Here is a 12,984-nt window from a genome sequence, read left to right as displayed (position 1 = left end):
GTTGGCAGCCATTATTGAAAGTGATTTCAGTAATATAGCAGTGCAAAGAGTTCATTTGGGTCTGCCAGTGAAGTCCCTTCTCTGATAGTAGCATTGTTAAGTTGCATAACAGGATCATGTTGGCTTGCATCATATAGGTCACAACACAAATATGCTTTCATATCATCTTACTGTAAGTAGAAAATTAGTGTGAATTGTTAAACCTTCAATATTTTTTTCATATTATTCAATAATTTCCATTATGTATATGCTTAAAACACTCACAAAAATGCCTTTGGAATTTAGAGTTTGAATTTGTTTTTAATTTAAAATTATTGCCTAAGTGCGTAGAAATAACCGTAGCCCCAAATGCTGCTCACAGTTGATATGAGTGTGGCTCATCCACAGTTTCAGAACCATCTCTGAGGGAGGCATCAGTAATGAGTATTTGATGAAGTCTGATTTAGGTAGACTATTGTGTTAATGACTTCACAATTAAAATACTATGAAACATATTACTTAAACATTTAAAAATCATAATAAATACTATTAAATATAGGTTTAAAAATGGAATGTGATACTACTAGGGGATAGAACAAAAGAAAGTTTTTTGAAAGATGAGTAGCTACTCTCGTTTATACATGATACATTTGTCTCATTGGAGGCTCCGTTGTTGTTGATGTTTTTATACACATAATCATCTTGTGGTATTACAGTTCTTCTTATTTCCGTGCTTGCTCTGAAAATAGGACGAGGAATTCAACCTTATGCAAGACACCTTTTCAGTTTCATTTTACCCAGACATGTTTCAGCACTTTTTGTGCTATCTTCAGTGGGTTATTTTATTTTCTTACTGTAAAATTATTGTTATAAATTAACATTTAGTGGAACTTTTGGTACTAAATATTTATGATTGTGAATGAATAATTGTTGTAAAATATTATACATCATTTGTTTACAGTTCACAGTTGAGGTATTACATTATGTCTAAAGTTCTAGTTAGATCTTAATTGGCAAAAGAGTGGATGTATGCATTAGTTTACATACCTTACGTGAAGCTATTGGGTATTTATGTTGGCAGCTAGTCTGCTACACAATCTACAACTTGTCATCTGCACACAGCAAAACATAATTTCTATTTTCCTGTTCGTTATGCATTTACAAACAGAAATGAGCATTTATTGTTTTTTTTTGTGTAACTTATGGCTTTGATGTCGTAGTGTTTTCTCATATGGTTTGACAAGGTGAAGACATTGATTTTTGTGACCTGTGGTCATTTGACAATGCACTTTCTGTGAATTTTCAAAACATGGGGAGAGTTTTCGCCGCCATTAAGTGTTGTTGTTGCTGTGTAGTATTCATTTGTTTCGTGGCGTGTTTGTCTGGGTGAGCAGCGCAAGTTTGGAGAGAGAGAGAGAGAGAGAGAGAGAGAGAGAGAGAGAGAGTGTGTGTGTGTGTGTGTGTGTGTGTGTGTGTGTGTTATTTTATCTACTCTCTTTGCATCATATGCATTCTCCTGTGCAATTTGTTTTATTGTGTTCAGTTCTTGTGTGTAATAATTTTTGTTCATGGGTGTTTTGTTCAATCTGTGTTGTAAATATGTGAAGCTGGCTTCTTTGTGAGTTATGAGGTGATAGGATTGGTTATGAGTAATGGTGCTGGTGATTGTTAGTTTCCTGTAGATTGTAAATTCATGTATGTTGTGTCTCTTATGTATGGTGAGATCTAAGAAATTAAGTTTTCCATCTGTTTGTGATCCAATGGTGAACTTTATTTGTGGGTGGATGGAATTTATGTTGTCATGAAGTTCTTTTATGCGAGGCTGTGGTTCACCTCTTAAGCAAATTATGTCATCTATGCGTCTGTACCAATATATTATTTTACTGTTTTGGTATTACTATTTTGTCAAAGATTTGTTTTTCTATCTGATTGAAGAAAATGTCAGCTAGGAGTCCACAGATTGGGGATCCCATGGGTAGTCCATCTTGTTGAGAGTAAAATTTGTTTTTGAGTGTGAAGTAGTTGTGCTCTGTGATGAGCCTGAGTGTGGCCGATATTCCTTGTATGTTTGTTGTGGGTATGTTTCCTTGTAGTTGGAGGTTTCTTTCTATGATGTTAATGGTTACTTCTGTTGGGATGTGTGTGTACATGGAAATTATATCAAATGAAATTAATGTTGCTGTGTTTGGTATGCTTTCATTTCTTATTTTTTCTATTAAGTCACTTGATTGAGTTTTTTAGACTTCTGTTTTCAGTGTATTTGTATATTGTCTGTAGTAGAGTGTGTATATGGTTGGCTAAGTAGTGTGTTGGTGCTTTGGTAAAGTTTATCAATGGACATTTAGGTATTTCAGGTTTGTATCTTTAGGCGATGATTTTAGGGTGGGGGCCTTGGGATTTTTCTGTATTATTCTTTTAATCTGTGTTTCTGTGAAAATTGTTTCTATGTTTCTCAGGGTTTTCTGTAATTTACTTTGGTATTGATTTGTTGGATCACTTCTTAATTCTGTGACCTTGTTGCTTTGGATGAATTCTAATGTTTTGTCAATGTATTCCTGTTTGTTTAAGACCACAATCAAATTACCCTTGTCGGATTTTGTGATAATGGCATTTTCTTGTGTTAATTTGTTTTGTAGTTTTCTGTAGGTTTTTTCTTCAACAGTCCTTGTATTTTCTTTTATGGTGGTTTTATTCTCTTTGATTATGTTTCTTATTTCCTCAGAAACTAGTTCTCTTGCTAGACTTGCATTGTATCCAGGTGTGTTTAGTTTTTCTTGTTGCTTTATGATGTGTTCAGTTTCTGTTATGTTATTTTCTATTTTCCTGTGTGACACCATATGTTTATGTTATGTTTGGGACTCTGTTTTTATACACATTTGCAGTAAGGTTGACAGCTCCTATCTCATATTTATCTTGACTTTGTCACCAAATCGGCATCCTTTCATGTCCCAATACACATGTGAAAACAAGAAGAAATTGCATAGAGCTTGGTCAGCTGGCAAAAGTGGGACTGAAAAGTCATGCCAATTTTTGGCCAAAAAAACTGACACTGAAATGTATGCATGAGGGTGGTTTGGGAATGTTATGAGTGAAGGTATTGTGTGACAATGAGTGTGGTATCTTAAAACTGGTAGAACAAATATTCATGATGAAGAGAGAAATGGTAGGCCTTCTCTTGTGCCCAGAAAACTCTAGACATTTTGAAGCAATTAAAATGGGACTACGTGTATCATCCCCCCTACAGCCCAGACTCGATGCCAAGTGACGTCTCTCTTCGCTCACATGAAGAAGTGGCTTGCATCACAGCACTTTATGTGACAATGAGGAACTTGAAAATGCTGTGGAAGACTGTCTGTATGCCTAGGGCCGCAGAATTTGTAAATTAGTAAAATGAAATGACAAATAATGATTGTTGAGAAATAGCAAAAAGCCTAGGTTGAAGATATATCTAATTTTTTTTTTTTTTTTTTGCAAGTTTCTTATTTACAGCCAAATGGAGATTACTTTTCAAACTTCCCTTTTACATGCAGAAGCAATGTCTTGGTGGAAAAACAGCCACAAGTCAGGCCTTTTTTACAATACAGACTATTACACAATATCCTTAGATCCTCCTGTACAGAGCTTGAGCAACATTATGACTTGGTGGAAGTAAGTCTGCCTGCATTAACCCTGCACTAAACAAATGAGCAACATCTGGATGTTTGAATTCATTTGAAGAGCTGTTTTTATGCGAGATGACAATATCTTCCTTCGGATTGTTTGGTTTTGTGGTCATAACCATAGCACCATAACTGACTCCAGTAATGATTTTTGCAAGGAAAAAAAGCATCAGTTTGGAGCTTTTCTTTTGATATATATCACCTTTTTTAAAACAAGAAAACTTCTTGTACCCTGGAATTTTTCCTTTATCGTTGTCTTTGTAAGCTGTTGTCAACATCACAGCAGTTTCTGTGTTGTTCCTCCCAAGCAGGAAGCAAAATTTCAGTGTTGTGCATAGTTCAGTTACACCTGCCATTGTAAAAAATGAGGAGAGCAAAATAGTTGTAGTAAAAAAAATTATCATGGGACAGACAAAACCTTCTTGGGCAACACCAGAGGCAGTACTGTACTTGCAGCGAGTTTTACAAAACATCTCTTGAGAGAAAAATGCAAACTATGCTCAGGACTGTTCAGGGAATTTTTGGTACTGTCTTATATATTGTAAAGATCAACACAAGAATGCAGTTCAGAAGTTTTGCTCTGTAACAACATTATTGGAACATAAAAAGACAACTAGGATATATCTCCAAACTGTGTCGTATGAGTTTATTATTTTTTTGACAAAATGTAGCAAGCTAGTTATGCAGTTCCTCGTCCTGACCTAGGAGGAAAGATGGATAACAAAAAACAAGTTTATGACGAGAAATGAAAATTTGGACATAAGTTGGAAAAAGTAAACAATCAAAATATTTTATGTGAAATTTGCAGAACAGGTAAAGATTTTTGCAACTATCGTGCCCATCTACAGATCAGCTTAGAGGTGTGACATGGTTGTTGACATTTCTTGTTGTAGAAGTACCTGAAATACAGATAACATGCCTGCATGACAGTGAGGAAATTAAGACCATCGTGGTATGCTTACTGCAGATGTCATCCTCTCCTTAACTACCCTTCCAGTTTTTGTGAATTCATATTGACTTAATTTAAAAAAAAATGCACCATTGGGATATCTTTCCATGCATAGGCTTAGATTCAAGGGAAGCAAGGAATGAATAAGCTCAAAAATATTAATTTTACTGCGAAAGCTAAAGATAAAGCAATGACCAAAATAAAGGCAATGTTCTTTGGTACTGCAAATATTTCCATATCTGTGAAATCAAAATCTGCTGCTGGGTAATATTCAATACTGTGTCCAATCTGAGCATTTTAGCATGTCTGTATTCTCTTTGGCATGCAGTTCACAGGGTGATAAACACACGTCAGTATTCATACCTGTCAGATCCTTAGATTGCAGCCCTCCTGAGGTCATCGGGTGTGTGGGAACAGTTCCTGTGATTAAGCCCTACTGAGCATGCTTGGGACCAACTGAACCATGGTCAGTTGGTCCCAAGCATGCTCAGTAGGGTTCATAGCAGCAGATACTACACAGGCAATTCCATTCAGTTGATACCTTCCTTCTCTATGAGGTGTTAATTAGTTGGACGCAGTGTCCTTGTGCTTTATGGTCTTGAAAGATGAATGTGTCACAGAAATTTGACTGTAGGGTTGTACAACAGGTTGGAGGGTCCAGTCCTGGTTCTGCACAACTCTCAAATTTCCCTCAAAAGTGATGAGATGTGTCTATCGTCCTCATGTGACACCAGCTCAGAACTGATGCCTATCCCTGCGGAACCTATGGATTGGCATACCTGAAGCAAGCATTGGTACTTGAAAACCTCCAAAAACTTCTGTCATGTTCATTAGGGGTCAATTTAAAGAGACCCAGACACCACTGATTCATGTCCCATTCCAGGTGTTCCATTGTCCACATTGTTCATGCTCCACATTACTGGCTAGGGTTTGTATTGTTGTTTGTAACTGAAGTTAGAGGATAACTGGTTCAACTAAACCACAAAGTTGCTTCCAAAAGTGCAATGCACAGATCTTTTACATTCTTCTCAAGGTATGTAAGAGTCATAATTTGTAGGAAGTAGCTATAAGTTGGTGTTGACTGTGACCAAACATTATGAGGCAGATTTTAAGGGCTTTTTGTCTCACGACAATGGCTGAATGTTTGAATGTGTAATTTACCTTGCTACAAGGTAAAGATAAAGCAATGACATGAATTAAACACAGTGAAATGAATGGATCAGTAGACATTAAATCAGTGACGTGCTATTCCCACGTATCACGGAGAATATCCGGTAGTTGCAGTCGAGAATCAGAGGTGGAAATAGTTGCAACAAAAGTTTGAATGGGGGGCAGCTACAAGACCGATATCTCACCATCAGTGCCCGCAGACGGCCACAGAGTACTGCAGGTAGCCTTGCCCAGGGCCGTATGCACAGCCACTGGAACAGTTTTCTCCAGACACTCAGTCTACAGATGACTGAACAGTCATAGTTTATTTGCCTGGAGACCTGCAAGGTGCATTACGCTGACCCCTGGTCAAACAGAAGATATCAGGCGAATCGAGTGGCCTGTCTGTTCTCCAGACCTAAACCCCATCAAGCACATCTGGGATGCTCTCAGTTGACGTATCGCTGCACGTCTTCAAATCCCTAGGACACTCCTGGAGCTTCGACAGGCACTGGTGCAAGAATGGGAGGCTATACCCCAGCAGCTGCTCGACCACCTGATCCTGAGTATGCTAATCTGTTGTGCGGCCTGTGTACGTGTGCATGGTTATCATATCCCATATTGATGTCAGTGTATATGCACAGGAAACAGTGGCGTTTTGTAACACATGTGTTTCGAGATGGTTTTCTCAACTTATCACCAATACTGTGGATTTACAGATCTATGTCATGTGTGTTCCCTATGTGCCTATGCTATTAGTGCCAAACGTGGCACCACATTCTGCAACTACCCCCCCCCCAGGGGGTCCACAACTCTTTTGTGGATATGTGTGTAGCGAGCGCGGGACCCCGAGCTAATGTGGCCCTCCTTCCTTTCCGAGCTGCATACCTTCCTTTTCCGCATCCTTCCCTATCCCCCGTCTTCGCCCCCCCTCCCCTCACCTCTGACTCTTTCCTTCCCTTTCTCCCCCTCTGGGAGTATGGTTTGTGCCTACGTCCGGAGACGGACGCTCGTAAATGTAACGCATTCTTCGCCTTCTCTGCTTGTATGTCTTCATCCTTCCTTTGTCCTTCTTTTTTCCTTACCTCTTCTCTTTCCCCTTTTCTCTGCTGCGGCATTTGAGACCTCTCTTCTTTCCTTTCCCTTTATTTGTTTTTCCCTTTATCTTTCTTTCTCCCTGTGCGTGTCTGAAGGCCGACCCACTCATTTTTCTGTGTAGCCGGTGACGGGGTAATGCGTAATTCCCCGCCCCGGGTAGACAGGTAGGACACGTACGTACCCCCTGATAACGGCCAGGCCCAGGGAGGGGTGATTACCCGAGCTGATACCTTCCTAAAGTGCCGATTGGTCCCTCCGTCCGTTTGTCGGGAGGTGTGACCTGAGGTGTGGAGATGTGAACAATCACCTAAGGCGGGAGTGCCCTCAGAGGGGGCCCCCACAAGGGAGGAGCACGCCATCGGAGACGCCGGTAATCATGGGGGATTCTTCCGCAATGGTTTCCTCACCTTCCACTATGTCTGCTCACAAGCGTAAGTTCACTGAGTCTCAGCCACAGACAGTTCTTTCATCGTTGCCACAGTTCCTTGTTGTTTCTCGGTTTGACGAAGGTCATGACTTCTCCACGGTCAACCCTTTCATTATTCACAAGCATAAGTTCACTGAGTCTCAGCCACAGACAGTTCTTTCATCGTTGCCACAGTTCCTTGTTGTTTCTTGGTCTGACGCAGGTCATGACTTCTCCACGGTCAACCCTTTCATTATTCAGAAAGGTGTCAACGCAATTGCAGGTCCTGTAAAATCTTGTTCCAGATTACGGAATGGCACTTTGTTGTTAGAAACAGTCAGTGCCCTCCAGGCACAAAAATTGCTGCGTACTTCACTGCTCCACACCTTCCCTGTCCGGGTTGAAGCGCACCGCACTTTAAATTCCTCGCGTGGAGTCGTTTATACACGCTCCCTTGATGGATTGTCTGACAAAGAAATTCAGCACTACCTGTCTGACCAGGGCGTAACGGCTGTTCATAGAGGTATGAAAAGGGTTGACACGAACATCATTCCAACCCGCACTGTCTTCTTGACATTTGACAAAGTTCAACTCCCATCGAAAATCAAAGCAGGCTATGAGATAATTTCTGTTCGCCCTTATGTCCCAAACCCTACGCGTTGCTATCGGTGTCAACGGTTCAATCACACCAGCCAGTCCTGTTCCAATCCGGCCAAATGTGTTACGTGTGGCAAGGATGCCCATGAGGGTGCTTGTCCACCTCCATCCCCTCGCTGCATCAACTGTATGGGTGACCACACTGCTTCCTCTCGAGATTGCCCCATTTTTAAAGACGAAAAGCTCATCCAGGAAATCAGAGTGAAGGAAAAGGTGTCGACCTTTGCTGCTCGGAAATTAATCGCCAGTCGACAACCCACTGTGCCTCAGACAGGAAAATACAGCACTGTCCTTGCTTCTCCTCGGCCTACAAAGGAGGCGGCCACGCAGACTTGCGACCTCACCTTTAGTGCCACGGTTGTCAGATCGGCCAGCGCAAAGATCGCCCGTTCAACTTCACCACTTTCGCCTGCCCACTCTATGGCTCACCCTTCATCGAGTTCTGCTAAATCTCGAGCCCAAAAGTCAGACACCAAGACTTCGAAAAAAGAGCATACTCGTGAAGATTTTTTACGTACCCCAACTTCACAACCATCGGTTCCTCCTTCATCTAAACATCATATTTCCAAGAAGGCTACTAAGAAACCCAGTTCATCTCCTTCTCCACCAAGGCGTGTCCCATCTACAGCACCACCTGGCGGAAATCGCCCTCGGCCGTCTTCTGTGTCACCGAGGCGCACTGCTGGCGGCCGACCAACCAGCCGATCGCTGGTGGCAGGAGCTGCTCCTGAACAACCTATGGATCAGGATCTTCTGCCTTCAGCTGAATGCCATTCCATGCTGTCGGTCGCAAGCTCTGAGCAGTCGTTGAGTTGACGGCAACCTTGGTCACATTCCTCCATTTTCTGTTCACCCTATGTCCATTATCCACTGGAATATCCGCGGCATTCGAGCCAATCGGGATGAATTGTCGATCCTCTTACGATCCTACTCGCCGGTGATCTTCTGTCTTCAGGAAACAAAGCTGCGTCCCCATGACCGCTTTGTTCTCCCCCATTTTCAGTCCGTCCGATTTGATCTCCCCTCTGTTGAAGGCACTCCAGCCCATGAAGGACTCATGATTCTTCTCCATGATACTCTCCATTATCACCCAATCCACTTAAACACTTCCTTCCAAGCTGTCGCTGTCTGTCTTTCCCTTTCTGGATATACCTTTTCTCTTTGTACTGTATACATTACATCGTCCACACCAATGGCATGAGCTGATCTCCTTCATCTTCTTGGTCAGCTTCCACCCCCCCCTATTTGCTGGTTGGGGACTTCAATGCCCACCACCCGCTTTGGGGATCTCCACATCCTTGTCCACACGGCTCACTATTGCTAGACGTCTTCCACCAAGCGGATCTAGTTAGCCTCAACACTGGGGTCCCTACATTTTTGTCTGCCTCCACGACAAATTTCTCTCATTTGGACCTTTCGGTCGGTACTGTTCCGCTAGCTCGGCGCTTCGAATGGTTCACCCTTGATGATACACACTCGAGTGACCACTTTCCATGTGTCCTTAGACTGCAACCTCAACTGCCATATATGCGCCCGCGACACTGGAAGTTTGCCCAAGCCGATTGGACACTTTTTTCGTCTCTAGCGACATTCGATGACCGTCACTTTCCCAGCGTCGACAATGAGGTCACACATATTACCGACGTTATTCTTACAGCTGCGGAACGTTCAATACCACGCACCTCCGAATTGCCCCGGCGCCCCCCAGTTCCTTGGTGGAACGAGGCGTGCCATGACACAATACGTGCGCGGCGACGTGCTCTTCGCGTTTTCCGCCACCATCCTACTTTGGCCAACTGTATCCACTATAAGCAGTTCCGTGCGCGATGCCGTCGCATCATCCGCGATAGCAAGAAGGCAAGCTGGAAATTCCTTATTAGCTCATTTAACACCTTCACTCCCTCCTCGGAAGTTTAGAGTCGGCTTCGACAGTTCTCAGGCACGCCTAGTTTCTCCCCGGTCTCTGGACTCACTCTCGCGCATGATACATTAGTGGACCCTGTCGCAATTTCTAACTCATTGGGTCAGCACTTGGCTGAGATTTCGAGCTCTTCAAATTACCCGCCAGCGTTTCTCCTGAAGAAACATGCAGCGGAAGTCCGACGTCTTGCTTTCTCCTCTCAAAATCGCGAAAGCTACAATACTGTTTTCTCCATGCGGGAACTCCAACATGCACTCTCTTCTTCTCGCTCCTCCGCCCCAGGACCGGATGGTATCCACGTCCAAATGTTGCTCCATTTATCAACCCATAGTCTGCGTTACCTCCTTCGCCTTTATAATCGAATTTGGACCGACAGTACTTTTCCCAGACGATGGCAGGAAACTATCGTCATTCCTGTTCCGAAACCTGGAAAGGACAAACATCTCCCCTCTAGCTATCGCCCCATTTCTCTCACGAGTAGTGTATGTAAGGTTTTGGAGCGTATGGTGAATTGCCGTTTAGCTTGGTGGCTGGAGTCCTGCACTCTTTTAACACCTGCCCAATGCGGATTCCGAAAGCATCGTTCTGCAGTTGACCATCTTGTTGCTCTCTCCACTTATATCATGAACAATTTTCTACGGGAAATGCCAAACAGTAGCAATATTTTTTGATTTGGAGAGAGCATACGATACCTGTTGGAGGACAGGCATCCTCCGCACACTGTTCTCTTGGGGCTTTCGAGGTCGGCTGCCCCTTTTTCTTCGCGAATTTATGGCAGAGCGCACATTTAGAGTGCGGGTGAACACTATTCTCTCCCGTACTTTCTCCCAAGAAAATGGGATACCTCAGGGCTCCGTGCTGAGTGTTGTACTGTTTGCCATTGCCATAAATCCAATTATGGATTGCCTCCTTCCTGATGTCTCAGGCTCCCTCTTTGTGGATGATTTTGCGATCTACTACAGCTCTCAATGGGCCAGCCTTCTTGAACGACGTCTTCAAGGATGTCTCGATCGCCTCCACTCTTAGAGCGTTGAAACCGGCTTCCGTTTTTCTCCCAGTAAGACCGTTTGTGTTAATTTTTGGCGACGTAAGGAGTTTCTTCCACCCCCCTTACATCTAGGACCTGTCAATCTTCCGTTTTCGGACGTCGCTAAATTCTTGGGTCTTATGTTTGAAAACTGTGCTGGTCCTCCCACGTTTCCTATCTTTCGGCTCGCTGTCTGCGATCCCTCAACACTCTCTGTGTCCTGAATGGTACCTCCTGGGGAGCGGACCGAGTGGTCCTTCTCCGCCTCTATCGCGCCTTAGTGCGCTCGAAATTGGACTATGGAAGCATAGTCTACTCCTCTGCTCGGCCGTCTATTCTTCGGCGTCTCGACTCTATCCACCACCGTGGATTATGTTTAGTGTCTGGAGCTTTTTACACCAGCCCTCTGGAAAGCCTTTATGCTGAGACTGCTGAACCTCCGCTGTCCAATCGGCGAGCAGTCCTTCTGAGTCGTTATGCTAGCCATCTTGTCTTCCATGCCTGCTAATCCAGCCCATGACATTTTTTTCGACGCCTCCTTTGATGTAGGGTATGCAGGCCGCCCCTCCTCCCTACTACCACCGGGAGTCCGCTTCCGTCAACTGCTCCATTCTCTTTCCTTCCGCTTTCCTAAAACCTTCTTGACAACTTGGGGTACAGCACCGCCTTGGCTCTGTCCCCGGATCTGCCTGCTCTGTGACCTTTGTCAGTTTCCCAAGGATGGTACCCCTTCACTTGTTTATCGTCGGGCATTTTCTGCTCTATGTGCACAAATGAAGGAAGCCACATTTATTTACACTGATGGCTCAAAAACATCGTTTGGTGTAGGGAGTGCCTATATTGTTGGCGACACCCCAAATCAATTTCGGCTTCCCGAGCAGTGTTCAGTTTATACTGCGGAGCTTTACACTGTTCTCCAGGCTGTCCACTACATCCGCCGCCATCAGCGGATACAGTATGTTATCTGTTCAGATTCTCTCAGCTCTCTCCTCAGTCTCCAAGCTCTTTACCCTGTCCACCCTCTGGTCCACCGGATTCAGGACTGTCTGCGCTTGCTCCACCTGGGGGGCATCTCGGTGGCGTTCGTCTGGCTCCTGGGACACGTTGGTATCTGTGGAAATGAGGCGGCCAATATAGCGGCCAAGGCTGCAGTCTCTCTTCTTCGGCCAGCTATTCAATCGATTCCCTTCACTGATCTACGGAGCGTTTTATGTCGTCGTGTTGTTCTTTTATGGCACGCACATTGGTCGACACTTCCCCATAATAAATTGCGGGACATGAAAGCTCTTCCTTGTGCTTGGACCTCTTCCTCCTGAATGCGTCGTCGGGAGGAGGTAATTTTAACTAGACTCCGGATAGGGCACTGTCTTTTTAGCCATCGACATCTTTTAAGCGGCGATCCTCCCCCACTCTGTCCCCACTGCTCTCAGCTGTGGACGGTAAGACACCTTTTAATTGAGTGCCCCTATTTTACTCCGTTACGCGCCCGTCTACAGCTGTCGCCTGATATATCATCAATTTTAGCAGATGACACGCGCTCAGCCGATCGCGTTCTTGAGTTTATTAGTGCCAGTGAAATGACGTCAGTCATTTGAAGCTTTTTTTGGGGACAACCAACCCCTTTCTGTAGTGGATGTTTAAGCCTTCCTTCTGCTTTTAGTTTCTCCAATTTTTTGAGTTTCGTTCCCATTGCTGCTGGTTTCCATTTTCGGTTTTTTACTGTTTCTTAAGTCACTGACTGGGCGCTAATGACCATAGCAGTTTTGCACCCAAAAAACCAAAACAAAAAAAAAAAAAAATTCTGCAACTATCCTTAATTTATGAGCATGAGTGTAGATATGTACTCAGATGACTTAATGGTTAAGGTAGTTGCTCAAATTAAGCAAAAAATACAAGTTTGAGTCTGGTTCTGACAAAGATTTTAAATTGTCACTGTACTTGCATTATATAATGAAAAGTCCAGGTGGGAATTGAACAATAACATGAAAAGGATAGATTGCTTCTCACCATAGGGACGAAATTGATTTGCAGAGAGGCACAATAAAAGGATTGTTACACATTGAGCTTTAGGCCAAAACCTTATTCAGAAAGGAGAAAACACACACACACACACACACACACACACACACACACACACAC

General features: G+C 43.6%; 1 protein-coding gene across 1 annotated transcript in view; it reads left to right on the top strand.

The window, feature by feature from the left end:
- The window catches only part of LOC124804926 (cathepsin O-like), an 86,061-nt gene that overhangs the window by 26,205 nt on the left and 46,872 nt on the right, over window positions 1-12,984 (top strand). The window lies entirely within an intron of this gene.

The sequence above is a fragment of the Schistocerca piceifrons genome, chromosome 7 (assembly GCF_021461385.2).
Source record: "Schistocerca piceifrons isolate TAMUIC-IGC-003096 chromosome 7, iqSchPice1.1, whole genome shotgun sequence".
NCBI classification, from domain to species: Eukaryota; Metazoa; Arthropoda; class Insecta; order Orthoptera; family Acrididae; genus Schistocerca; species Schistocerca piceifrons.
This window is presented reverse-complemented; position numbering and strand designations above follow the sequence as displayed.